This window comes from Capra hircus, chromosome 29 (genome assembly GCF_001704415.2).
Source record: "Capra hircus breed San Clemente chromosome 29, ASM170441v1, whole genome shotgun sequence".
Taxonomy (NCBI): domain Eukaryota; kingdom Metazoa; phylum Chordata; class Mammalia; order Artiodactyla; family Bovidae; genus Capra; species Capra hircus.
The window spans coordinates 38,826,306-38,839,554 of record NC_030836.1 but is presented as its reverse complement, the minus strand read 5'-3'; the positions used below and the strand labels follow the sequence as shown (position 1 = coordinate 38,839,554).

General features: G+C 43.9%; 1 pseudogene; it reads right to left on the bottom strand.

The window, feature by feature from the left end:
- On the bottom strand, positions 487-10,399 carry LOC108634202 (annotated as a pseudogene).

Here is a 13,249-nt window from a genome sequence, read left to right as displayed (position 1 = left end):
TGGGGCTGTACCTGTGATCTGAGGTGGGACATTCAGAGAACACCCATGAACTCTGAAGTCTGCAAACTTCTTTCCTTAGTAGGTGATGCCTTTGGGATTTAAAACCCTAGGGTAGGTAGCTTGGACTTCCTCACTAGGTGTAGAAGCCTTAAGGAAGAAAGTTGCCAGGCTAAGAACATCAAAGAAGACCAAAGGGAAAGAGTGAGGGTGAGAGAGAATTGATGACTTCTGATTTCTTGGGTCCAGTCACTGAGATCTTTGTATTTGCTCTTATTCTTGTGTCCTGGATTCCTAGAACATTTCAATGAGTCTACCTTTTCCCTGAAACAAGTTAGAGTTGGGCTCCTCTCAATTTTGATTCAGACTTGCTTCTAAATCCTTTACTCTCAGACACAAACACAGGCAACTATTTGTTTCAGCACCATTATGATTGAAACACTTTATTCTTTACTGAGAATAGGGTGTGCAGACCACCAAATACAGTTTACCAACATCCTTAGCAGGAGTACCCAAAGTGTGAGTGGATGCGTGTTAGGAGCATCCTTACTGATTCCTGAACCACTCCAAGCATATACACTGCCAGTGCCAGGCCAATCCTGTCATTTCTTTGATCAAAGACTGAAGAATACACCCTCAGGAAGACGTCTCCCAGGATCCAGGTTTCTGTAGATGGATTCAGTCTGTTCTCTTGAAAGGTGGTATAGCAGTGGCCTCTATCATCCTGGGGGAGTCTGCTGGGGTCCAGCCCCAGTGGATCCAGGGTAATTCGAAGTGTGGACGGAGGAAAAACTTATTTATTTATTTAATTAGAAATATAAGATTAGATTAGGAAGAAATAGTGTAGCAGGAAAATTTAGTGGAGAAAAGAGGCTGAATAACTTGGTTTACGTGGAAAGCCAATAAAGTTCCAGGCAAGGAGCTTGCACCATCTATGTTAGGCCACCAGCATCCTCTTGAATAGCTGGGGATGCCCCACCTTGGGCTCCCTCTCATGTGGATCTTAGAAGCTGGGGCCAGTAAGTATACATGGTGAGACTTCTCGCCCCAGATGGGAATTTAGACAGAAAATAGAGTAAAGAGGAGACACAGGGGAAACCAGTCCAGAGACTGGCCCATCCCCTATTGTCCAGAAAGGCCTTTTATACCCTTTTTTGTACATAGACATCAATGGATAACATAAAATTATGCAGCATCAGCAGCCCTGACTCTTATCAAAACCTAGCTTTGCTCTCTGCATACATAGTTGTATACACAAGTCTTAGGTGATTTATATCATCTTCTAGCCAGAGGGCCAATTAACATTTTACAGCCTTTTTTCTGATAAGGGTTTGTCAACCAGAGGACTTATTTGTGTTGATCTTCCCAAAGTCTGGTGCCACTCTCAGCACTAAATAAAGTTGCATTCTTATATAGCTAGGACACAAGAGGAGTGCAGTGATATATAACAAAGAAAAATAATTAACTCAAATGTCTAGTGTTGCTAACATAAAAGTTACTACATTCCTATTTCTATATCCCTATTACATTGATTAATATCCTTCAGGTGCCTAAATGATTAAGAATATGAAGGTCTGGCAGCAATTATTGAGTCAACAGTGAAATCCATCACCAATATGATTTTTAGCTCTTTAGAAAAGGCTCTGTATCTTTAAGATGCTTTAAGCTTAGTGACTCTTGAGGTTGGGGGGCTGTAAGCAATCCACAGGTGGTAAAAGTTCAGGGGAACCTGTTAGACAAGTTAGAGAGCTATCAGAGGGGATTTTAAGCTGAGACATTCTTTTGCAGGCGACTGAAACCCTGAATTAACTTTTTCCAGAGAGTGTCAGAAGAGTAGAAAAGCAAAATACAATAAGGCAGGCATAATTTGCTTTTTTTTTTTTTTTTTTTTTTTGGCGGGGGGAGTAGATGCTCAGGGAAACTCAGGGGGAACTCCTGAGGCCTGACTCGCCTTGCCCATCAGGCCTCTCCGCATGACCTTGTCATGGGTGGGATTCCTCATGCTGGCTCCCAGCATCTCCCCCTTTTTTGTTTTTGTTTTTTAAAACAATCAGGTGTAATTCAGTCGTGAGATTCCGAATGCTCTGCTGAAGAATCCTGACAATACAAGGAAGAATGATTATGAGGAGCAAGATTATAGCACCCATAGCAACATAACTAGAAACAGTAGACAGAATAGTCTTTCCAGAAATGAAGTTAGAGAAGGTGTAGAAAAAGTCTTTGGCTTCTCCTGTGGCAGTAAAATCGAATTGGGAGTTTTCCAAGGCCTGAATCTGATTATGAAGTTTCCCTAAGTCTAAACTAACATCTGAGCTGTTCCAAACACCTAAAATATGATTTTTGATACTTTCCCATTCAAAATCTGTCTCATTTACTTTCAGGGATGTAACACATATCCACCGGTAGTCGGCAACATGAAAGAGCAATTTTTACTTTCAGACTCTGTAATTCACTCCCAATGTGCATTATTGCTTCTTCTAGGGCATCAACCCTCATTTCTAGTTTCCTATCTGTAACTTCCTGTGTTGCCAGCCTTAAAGAAACATTTTTGGACAGAGTACCAACATATTGGGCAGTATGCACTTGTTGAGTCAATGATATTGCTGCCACAGTAACAGAAGTAATTGCAGTTATCAAAGCTGATATTCCCAAAATAAGTAAGCCCACAAGCCGTTGTGTCCACATTAAATCTTGTAGTTGTTGCAGCACAGTAAGGCCATGGTTATCATAGCAATATGTGGTTACAGTTACAGGTACCATGAGATAGGGTGGACGTTTTAAAACCATAAAAGAGCAAACATTATATGGAGGAGTTAAACAAGATGAAAGCATATATTGTTCACAAGTCACTACATTAGGCCCATTTGTACATTAAGTTTTCTGGAATCATTGGTGAAAAGAAAAACATAAGGAGAGGATAAACAAGCCAAAATAGAGTAAATAGAGTCATTTTCTGGTCGGAGTTTGCATTGCAGCAGTGTCAGTCCTGCTGGGATCTCGATGTTTATCTTGCCTCTCCTGCCAGCAGGAGTGGTGGCCCTCACCCCACCTCTCACTGAACCTGCATTGGCCCTAGCGGCAGCCAAGAAACATGAAAAATTTTGAGCAAATAGTATACAGTTATCATATATCTCTTTCCCCCATCAATCCTCTATCCCGTAGTTTTGCAGACGGATGCTGGGCTGCTACCAGCCGTAAGCACAGCATACTGGGTCCTGTCAGTCAGTCAGGCTGGCCCTGCCCATGGCTGTTTTATGTGGTGGTGGCGGCAGAGGAGTTCCCTTTTTATTTTTTGTGGTCATGGCAGTGGAGGAACCAGGTGCCTGGGGGACTGCAACACGACGAATCAGCCTGTTTGGGAACCAAATTGGAGAATCTGTGTCCTGTGGAAAAAAGATAAACACCTCCTTGGCCGCCAGTTAATTTTGGGTTGGGATCTTTTTATTGTCTGGAGAGGAGGTCTTTTCACGTTACTGTCGGCTTTACAATATATTGTTCCAGACGAATCCACATTTAACTTATTACAAAGAGAGCATGATGTAAAATCTGATGGGGGAAAACTATACTTAATTTATTCTTTCTTAATTTTTGAATGAACAAAGCATGTGAGGGTAAATGATGCAAGATTTGATGACAGTAATTTCCTATAGCAATCTTCCAATCATCATCAAACATTAGAAGAGCATCAAGTTGTTCTCTGTTATATGGAATTATAATTTTTGATGGATCTTTACTAAACAATTTAATAAATCAATATACTTGAATTAATCTTTATAATTAATACATATATTGCAGCAATACAACATGCACACAACTAATACCAGCCAACACAAACCAATGCATTGTAATAATACGTCTCACACACACAATATAATTATACAGTATATAAAACATATGTTATCACAGCACTCCAATCTATACCAATTAATATAAGCCACATTCATATTATATTACTGCAACATATACATTATGTATATATAATTATACAGTATATATTCAATATGCATATATATATAGTATACATATTAATTTATATACAAATCAGCATGAGCCCTTACCTGTGATGCCTCCCAATATCCAGACTCAGCATAATTCTTTGTTTTATTTCCTTTCTTTGGTAACTATCAAGGAGTTTTCTCAGCATCAGGGGATAAGATAGTTCATCCAAAACCAAAGAGGGCCAAGACATGAGGTTGCCATGAGGAAGGGTATGGTGATTGTAGGACTGGGCGTTGGGGAAACAGAGAAATGAAAAACAACAAAGTCCTACTGTAGAGCATAAAGAACTATATTCAATATTCAGTGATAAATCACATGAAAAAGAATAAGAAAATATATATATTTATGTGTATAACTGAGTCACATTGCTGTGCAGAATAACTTAATGCAACAATGAAGATTAGCCACACTTCAATAAAATTATTTAGAAAAGAACAAGTGCGTCCATTGCTCTCCTCACTCCCTGTTTCTTTCCTTCTGACTCCTGCTCCTTGATTTCTCTGCAGAGAATGCTGGTTCTCCTCCTGCATCACCACAATCTGTACTTTCTTAAAAAAAAACCTTTATTTTGTATTGGAGTATAGCTTGTTAACAATATTCTGAGTTTCAGGTGTACAAAAAAGGAACTCAACCATATATATCTGGGTATCCTAGTCCCAAAGACACCCCTCCCATCCTGGTTGTCATATAACTTAGTGGAGTTCTCTGTGCTACATAGCAACTCATTGTTGGTATTCCATCTTAAATAGAGTAGGGCACACAATACTTTATTGAAGACTAAACTCAGGAACTCTGAGAAGCCTGCTTCAGCTCAGACTCGCCATCTTTGGCCACTCCAGGCTTGGTTGGGTAACATACTCTGGTTCCCCATCCCTACTGGTCAGTCCATAGCCCTCATCACCCCTAGTAAGTAACCAGTGCCCCAGTGCAGACCACTTTGACATGCCATTTGCATGGAATCCAGTACAGTTTGCCCAGAACCAAGAAACCCTCCATATGGCTCAATGAGTTTGTGGCTTTAGAATTCCTGAAATTCCCTCTCTTCCTCAAAGCCTTCCTTGAGCCCATCAGCCTGCTCTGAACGCCCGCTGGGAGCTGACATGAAGCCTCCACCCTGTGGTGGGGCTGAGCAGTCACTGTGTACCCTTTAATCACATTAGCATCCAACCTCCCAACAGAGGGGTCGGGTACCCCAACTCACAAAGGAGGCACCTGGCAAGAGCAAGGGAAAGATGCAACCGAGTACTAGGCTGACCATATAATTTATCATCCAAACCAGGAAAACATTGAGAAGGGAAGGGAGACTGTTAATTTATGCTGGGAGAGCACACTGGGACTGTCCCCAGCCATTCCCCTTGTAACATGGGCTATTTCAGGGACTGCTAGTGCTGAATTTCATGCTCATGCACTTACAAGTTCAGATTGAAATGAAGCTCTTTGAGGACACTGAGGACCTTAGTGCTCCCCTCTCCCTGACTCCCACCAAGCCATATTGTGCGGCCTCTCCACATTATTTCAGGAAGATCAGTGTCCCACACGGCCCTTTACTCTCAAGTGATTGGTTTTGTGGGAGGCACTGGACCAGTCACAGGGATCAGCAGCATCTGCAATTGTGTGACATGGCCTCCAGAGGGCACCCTCCTCCCAGCAGCAGCCCAAGGGTTCCTGCAAGCTCTAGTTTGAGAATCAACCCTCAGTAGTGTCCCCTCACCTTGAGGATGTCGACTCGACCTGGCACTGGGTAGTTGATGCCATTGATGGTGAAGATAATAGAGGGCAGTGTACTGACCACAGAACATGAAATGTAGTGCTGTTAGAGAGAGAGGGAGAGAGGCTGGCCATGGTGATCCTTGTTGTGTGTGGAGACTGGGAGCGACCTTTCACCTGGGAACCGTGTGGAGTGGTGCTGATGAGCTTCTGCATGTTATTGACCAGTGTATCTGGGCCTTCGATAAATGCTGCTCTGGTGTCAACAATGGCCTCACAGCCACAAGAACAAGCAATAATCTGTCTTTTCATGGAGATGCTGAGAGACAACGGAAGAAAGTGGGTACCAAGGTCACTGTGAGTCTCCCCAGAGTTGTCACCTTCCCGACTGTCTCCTAAACAGCCCTTCGTCTCTCGCCCTCTTTTCCTTTGCTCTCGATACAACACCTTTTTTGACATCCTCAAATGCAATACTGGAATACACTAGAATATTTTGTACCTTAACACAAGCTGGCCTCCCTTCCTAGAAGACTCCAGTCCCCTTTGACTAGCAAATTTCTTCTCATCTTCTAGCTTAATTGTATTGTTTTTGGGAAGTCTTTCCCCTGGTGTTTATCAGTCTCCTGTCTTGGTCACTCTCTGTAGACCCTGCCTCATGTCTGCTGGTGCTACTACTGCTAACTCACTTCAGTCATGTCCGATCTGTGCAACCTCATAGAGGGCAGACCACCAGGCTCTTCTGTCCCTGGGATTTTCCAGGCAAGAGTACTGGAGTGGGTTGCAATTGCCTCCTCCTCCTCATGTCTAGCATGTGCCAAAGTCACAATTCACTATGTGGGTGAGTCACTTCATCTACATCTGCCTTCTTAGATGTGAAGGCGAGTTTTATTATCCTTGTCTCCCTAAAGTGCCTGGTACACAGTGGATGTCCAATGCTTGTCTGTTCAATGAGTGAATGAAGACTGAGAAAACAAGAAACTTCCAGATAGCTGTATCAGATGGGGAACAAACAACGGGTCGCACACAGAGTGAAGATGGAGATTCGCAGGGGCAGCAGATTCTCATAGTAGGGGGAGAAAGGGGCTCCTCTGGGATAGGGTGTCTGCCAGCACTACTCCTACAACCAGCTCAGACCCTGAGACCCTGGCCAGGAAATATATGACTAGCCCACAGAAACTCCAAAGGACAGGTCAGCTTTTCTCTGAGGGTATCACACAGAATCTTATCAATTATGCCTCTTGTCCTCAGGTCACTCCTGGATCCCACCTACCTGATTTTCTGTTATATCCCCTGTCCCACTGTGTGCCCAAGAACGTGGGGTGTCTTTTTTATTATTTGTTTTCATGTCTTAAGACTGCAGCATCCTCTCTCCACTGCTGGGTAGCTGCTCCCTAAGAAGACTAGTTTTCCCTTTTCTCAGGACTGTCCCTGTTTTTTAAATGACATTAATCTGTACTGAGAACTCCCTATGTCCTAGGTAGCCCTGGACTGTTGATCATCTTATCATAACTCTATTCAAGCTGGAGAAATTCTCCCTAATCCTCTGTTCACCACACTGGGGAGTCCTCTAATCATGCTTCCCACCTCAGAGGGCAGTTGGTTCAGCCCTCTTCCAGCTACAAAGAGCTCTCTGGTGCCTTTTAGGATCCTGGTCAGAGCACTGGTCAGAATGCCGGGGGATTATGAAGCCCTGGCTTGTTTGTGTATTTATGTGCTTGTGAGTTTGTATGTGTGTTTGTATGTGTCTCTGTGTGTGCCTGTTGTCTCTGACTAGCTATGCATATTTTTATGTGTTGCTGTGTATGTTTGTATGTGTCTGCTCATGTGTTTCCATGTGTCTGTGTGTCTGTCTGTATCATTGTGGGTGGTGTATATATCTGAGTGACTGTGTGTCTGAGAATGCATTTGAGTGTGTCTGCCTGTGTCCATGTACAGTAGTGGGAACATCACTTGGGCTGACCCTCAGAGGGAGAGGCTTACCGGTCCATGTGTACAATCCAGTCACTCACTTGGATCAATTGTACCCAGTTAAGCTCTCCCTCACAGTAGCGGTGGTCTACCCCACCAAACATCAGCACACTGCCCTCCTGCTCATCTCTGTAGAGTGAAGAGAGGGGGCAATCCTTGGAGGACAGTAACAACAGCACAGTCTGAGAGCTGTGGTTGTCCACCCATCAAGGCACTAATAAGGTCCCCATGTATAGATGCAGAAATTGAATCTAGGAGAGATTGAAATCCAGACTGAGGTCTGTTACTGGCTTATGAGTAGAACAGAGGAGGTTAGAAGCTGAATCACTTGGCTGGGCTCCACCCACTATGTCTTCTGAAGACCCCCTGGACCTCCAGCGACCTGAGTACTCAGACACCATCAGAGGACAGGGTGCTGAAACATTTTGGCTTTCCCCTTGTCCACCTGTCATTTTTCAGGAAAATCAAGGCCTGGGACTTCTACGGGTGTGGGTTCAGGTCACACTCAGAAGGGACCCCACCTCTGCTCTCCCTGTCTTGAAACACCTCATATTTCTTGATCAAGGGGTCCCACACTTTTGTGTCTCACACTTTCATTTCTCACTGGCTCCTACAAATTGGGTAGCTGGTCCTGGGCTCCCAGTGAAATGCTAATGAGGAAGGAAAGATATCCACCATCATTCTCCTTCCTTCCTTATAAAATTCATAAGCAAATCTAATGCCTTTTCATTCAACTTGTTTTCTGTTGCCTTCCATTAGCCTTCCTCCTCACTCACCCCCCTAGACCAAGTTACTGGTCTTGAGCCCAGGAGTAGGGTTGTGTTCCAATTTTATTTATAAAAGCCAGGGGTGAAGCCAGGTAGGGTCCTAGGGTCATAATTATCCTTGGTTAGATTATCCCTCAAGATACTCCTTTATCAAGCGTTCTCTAATTTTTGTGCAACTGAAAGCATCTTAAAGCTAATCTGGAGAAAAGTATTGTAAATCTCAGACTTAGTTGCTCAAGAAGGAAAAAAGAGGCTCAAAAGTGGCACCTTGATTCTTCAGCTTGTCAAATATGGAGGTGGCTCCAGAGAAGGATATGTTGGGGTAGTTCAAGCCCAAGACACCATCAAAAGTTATATCCTCAAACCCGTATTCCACCGTGCTTGGACCGAACGGTGAGTACATACAAGGTCCCCAGTCTGTGGGAGGGAAGAGTGTTCCCACTTACAGATACACGAACTGGGGCTAGGACAGGGCTTGGGTGCATTGCCATTAGATCCTCAGAGAAGAACTGAGGCTGGGCTCTGTCTTCAGTGGCCTGCAGACGGTTAGATCAAGCTGGAAGGGGCAGAGGATGGATTCGGGTTCCATTTGAGAGAGGCTGTGAATTTTATCACATCTGCCCCTCTGAAAAACACCAACTGAGTGATTCAAATTGGCCTTGTGGCTTCTGTACAGGTGGGGCAACCAAGAATCAGGCCAGGTCCCATTGGTTCCACCTTATGGACAAAACAATCGAGAGCAAGATAGCCTTCTCTTCGGCATCACTGTGACCTAATGAGAGGAATGGACTGCATTCTCTGTAATATACTGAGGATTCTGCATCTGTCCAGGAAGACAGAAGCCAAAAACACAATCCTGTTTGTAGGGTTCTATGAAATTACTGTCTGGGGAATTAACATTTTTGGATATTTGTATATTTCTGCGAGTGTGTATGAGAGACAAACAGAGAGAGGGGAACTACTGAAGTATTTTGGGGGAGGCAGGCCATAGGTTTATTAGACTCTGAAGGGTCTTCTAGAGTGAGAACTCATTCATCAGGCCCCTTGACATCTCAGTTCTCCAGTTTCCCATTCTGGATACCTGAAGCACTTGACTGCCTCCAGGGTCCCCAGATCAGTTTTATCCTGTCCCCAAACACCCCTCAACAACTTCAGTTCTGAAGCCTAACTCCACCACTTACCACATTTGCGCCCTCAGCAAGGCCCTTTCTGTCTGCACCTCAGTTTCCTCATATGTCTCATGAGCTAATCAGACCACCTACTGTGTGGGGTTGTTGCAGGATTAAAACAGTTATCACCTGAAAGTGCCTAGAAGAGTCTGTTAATATAAAAAAGGTTGTTTTTATGCCTTATTCTCACTCCAAGCAAAATGAACCATGAACTGCTCATGGGCAGAGGAGCTGCAAGTCCACATCTCAGGCCACTCCCTGGGTTAGCTAATTTGTTTGCTCATGTGTCACCATGGGCACTGTCTCCCCCGAGACATGATCCTGTGGATAAGATGGCCAATATCTATGGGAGCTGGGCTAGGAAGTGTCCTGCCAGATGGTTCTGCATCTGTTTTGCAAGCAGTCGTCACTCCATAGCCAGTCCTGCTTCAGCATTTGTTAAACTGTTACCCGAACTGTGTCATCAGCAACAACTCCTATCATTCTCCCAGATCGATAGGTGATGCTGAAGGTCTTTTTGGTAAGCCAGAAGGTGGAAGAATGAAGATGTCTGAACCTAATCTGTGTAGCTGCAGACATAAGAGATGAGTGTCATCAGGTTCCAAGGATGGAAACAGGGCGGCAGGGCAAGTTAACGATGGTCTGGGTAGGGGGTTCTGTACTGACAACAGGTTGAGCTGTTGTAAAAGACAGAGGGCACCCACAAGTCAGATGAGCCTGTGTCAAATATAACCTGGAATCCTGTGGGGGTGTTCCAATGGTGATGTTACCCACATAGAGTATCTACAGGGAGAAGGAGGGAGTGGGTTAGTGCAGAACTGGCTACCCTCTATTCCTACACTGATGTTTCACTCTGGATGTGAAATATCTCTTGAGATCACTTTCTAACTACCGTGCAGCTCACAGACTTTGGTCACAGAGGTATCTGCATTTTATATATTTTTTCCTGTGCTACATTTTATGCAGGATATTGACTCTATGACCAGGCTTTTAAGTGGCACCTTCTGCATGGGAAGCCAAGAGGCATAACCACTGGAGTTCCAAGACCACTGGACACCCAGGGAAGTCCTGGTGCCTTCATTTGAGAAGCTCTGTACTCTCTTCAAACCGAGCCTTAGCACCCGCTTCTCCAGGAGGTCAGTTTTGAGCAACCCCAGCCACTCCCTCTAGACTCAGACCACATCCAATCAGCACCACAGAGGTGACCCTTTCATTTGACATGTATTTATTCTTTGCCTGTCTCTCAGGCTGGCATGGGCATTCTTGGAGACAAAATAAGCCCTTTGTCTAATCTAAAAACAGTAACCACTGTGATTCTTATGGCCATACATGGAATACAGGTTCAGTAACTTTTTACTGCTGTCGTACTTGCATCTGTGGAAAATGAATTATTCCTCTGCCTCGGGATTCACAATTGCTTTGCAGTTTGTTCTACCTTTTGATCAGTGATGGTTCACACTTCATCTGTAACTGAGTGGCTCACTTAGTTCAGAAGGAACAATTGCCCTCAAACTAATGACACATCTTTGACACAGAAATGTATATTTACCTGCCACCTGGTAATTTCCAGGCCCAGCCACAAAGACCAACAGTTGAGGATGAGAGTGCCTTCTCCTCTGAGTGGGGTCCCTGTTTTCCAGAGTTTCTGTCTCCTGCAGGAACCTCAACCTCAACATCCCACCTGGCACCTCCAGATGAGCCCCATTGCTTGGCTAGAGCACCAGGGGGCGCTGTGGAGTACCATCCTCCCATAATATGTAGAGTACATCATGAGAAACGCTGGGCTGAAAGAAGCACAAGCTGGAATCAAGATGGCAAGGAGAAATATCAATAACCTCAGATATGCAGATAACACCACCCTTATAGCAGAAAGTGAAGAGGAACTAAAAAGCTTCTTGATGAATGTGAAAGACAAGAGTGAAAAAGTTGACTTAAAGCTCAACATTCAGAGAGAGAAGGTCATGGCATCTGGTCCCATCACTTCATGGGAAATAGATGGGAAAACAGTAGAAACAGTGTCAGATCTTATTTTTGGGGGCTCCACACTCACTGCAGATGGTGATTGCAGCCATGAAATTAAAAGACACTTACTCCTTGGAAGAAAAGTTATGACCAACCTAGATAGTGTATTGAAAAGCAGAGATAATACTGTGCCAACAAAGGTCCGTCTATTCAAGGCTATGATTTTTCCAGTGGTCATGTATGGATGAGAGAGTGGGACTGTGAAGAAGGCTGAGCACCAAAGAATTGATGCGTTTGAATTGTGATGTTGGAGAAGACTCTTGAGAGTCCCTTGAACTGCAAGGAGATCCAACCAGTCCATTCTGAAGGAGATCAGCCCTGGCATTTCTTTGGAAGGAATGATGCTAAAGGTGAAGTTTCAGTACTTTGGACACCTCATGCAAAGAGTTGACTCATTGGAAAAGACACTGATGCTGGGAGAGATTGGGGGCAGGAGGAGAAGGGGACGACCGAGGATGAGATGGCTGGATGGCATCATGGACTCGATGGACATGAATCTGAGAGAACTCCAGGAGGTGGTAATGGACAGGGAGGCCTGGCGTGCTGTGATTCATGGGGTCGCAAAGAGTCGGACACGACTGAGCGACTGAACTGACCTGAACCATGGTAAAACATAGTTTTGAATACAGGTTATGTTTTGCTATCTTGGGTAAATCATATGATCATGAGTTGTCTCAGTCTCCTCCTTGGTAAAATGGTGGAAATAGCATTACAAACCCTCCAAATAGGATATCTTTGGGATTAGTGAAGTGATGGATATAAGGTACCTGATAAATTGGAAGTCTCAACAATGACAGCCATTAGCATTGTTGTTGCCATCCCCTTCATTCCTTCTCATAGAACCTCAAGGAAGGAGTTAGAAAGGGGACTCTTATACTCTTTTACAAGGGAGCAATTTGAAATGCAACAGATTTCTGAGTTAGCTGTGGTCACACTGCTTGTCAGATATAAAACAGTGTATCTTTCTCCAAGTTGAAAGATAAGAGAGAGTTGAAAGAAGAATCCAAGATATAGGGAACAAGTAAGGGAATTTCAGAAGCTTGAGAAGGAAGGAAGAGTCAAATGAAAAATTAAAAGGAAACAACACAAAGAGAAATAGACTCCCAGTGACTTCCAATGAGAAGGAGAGATAAATGACAGTGTTACAGCGATGCAGACATAGGCATATACACACTAAAAGAGACAGGGAAAAAAGAGGACATGTTGAATAAAATGTAGAAAAGTGCTATTCCACAGGACTACAAAGACATCTGCATAGAATATGCACTGAACAGTTGCAAGGAGTTGCGAATTGAATATGTCATGACATGACTGGACCCCAATATTTGTGCAACCCAACCAAAACCTTGGGATCCACAGTTCCTATAGCAAGTTACTTATCAATAAGTAAGAGTTGAGCTTTAAGACTCTTAGGGAAATATTCCATTCCCTTCTAAATCTGATGGCTGGAAGAATAATCAGATGAAAAGAAAAATCTGAGAAAGGAATATGATGTGGCTTACAGTCCCCATACTTACTGGACTATGCACTTTGAGAAGGCCACCAGCTGGAGGAGCACAAGCCACTTGATGCTTTTTCCCTGGCTCCAAATACTCAGGGAAGTTTGGGTTCTTAGTATGT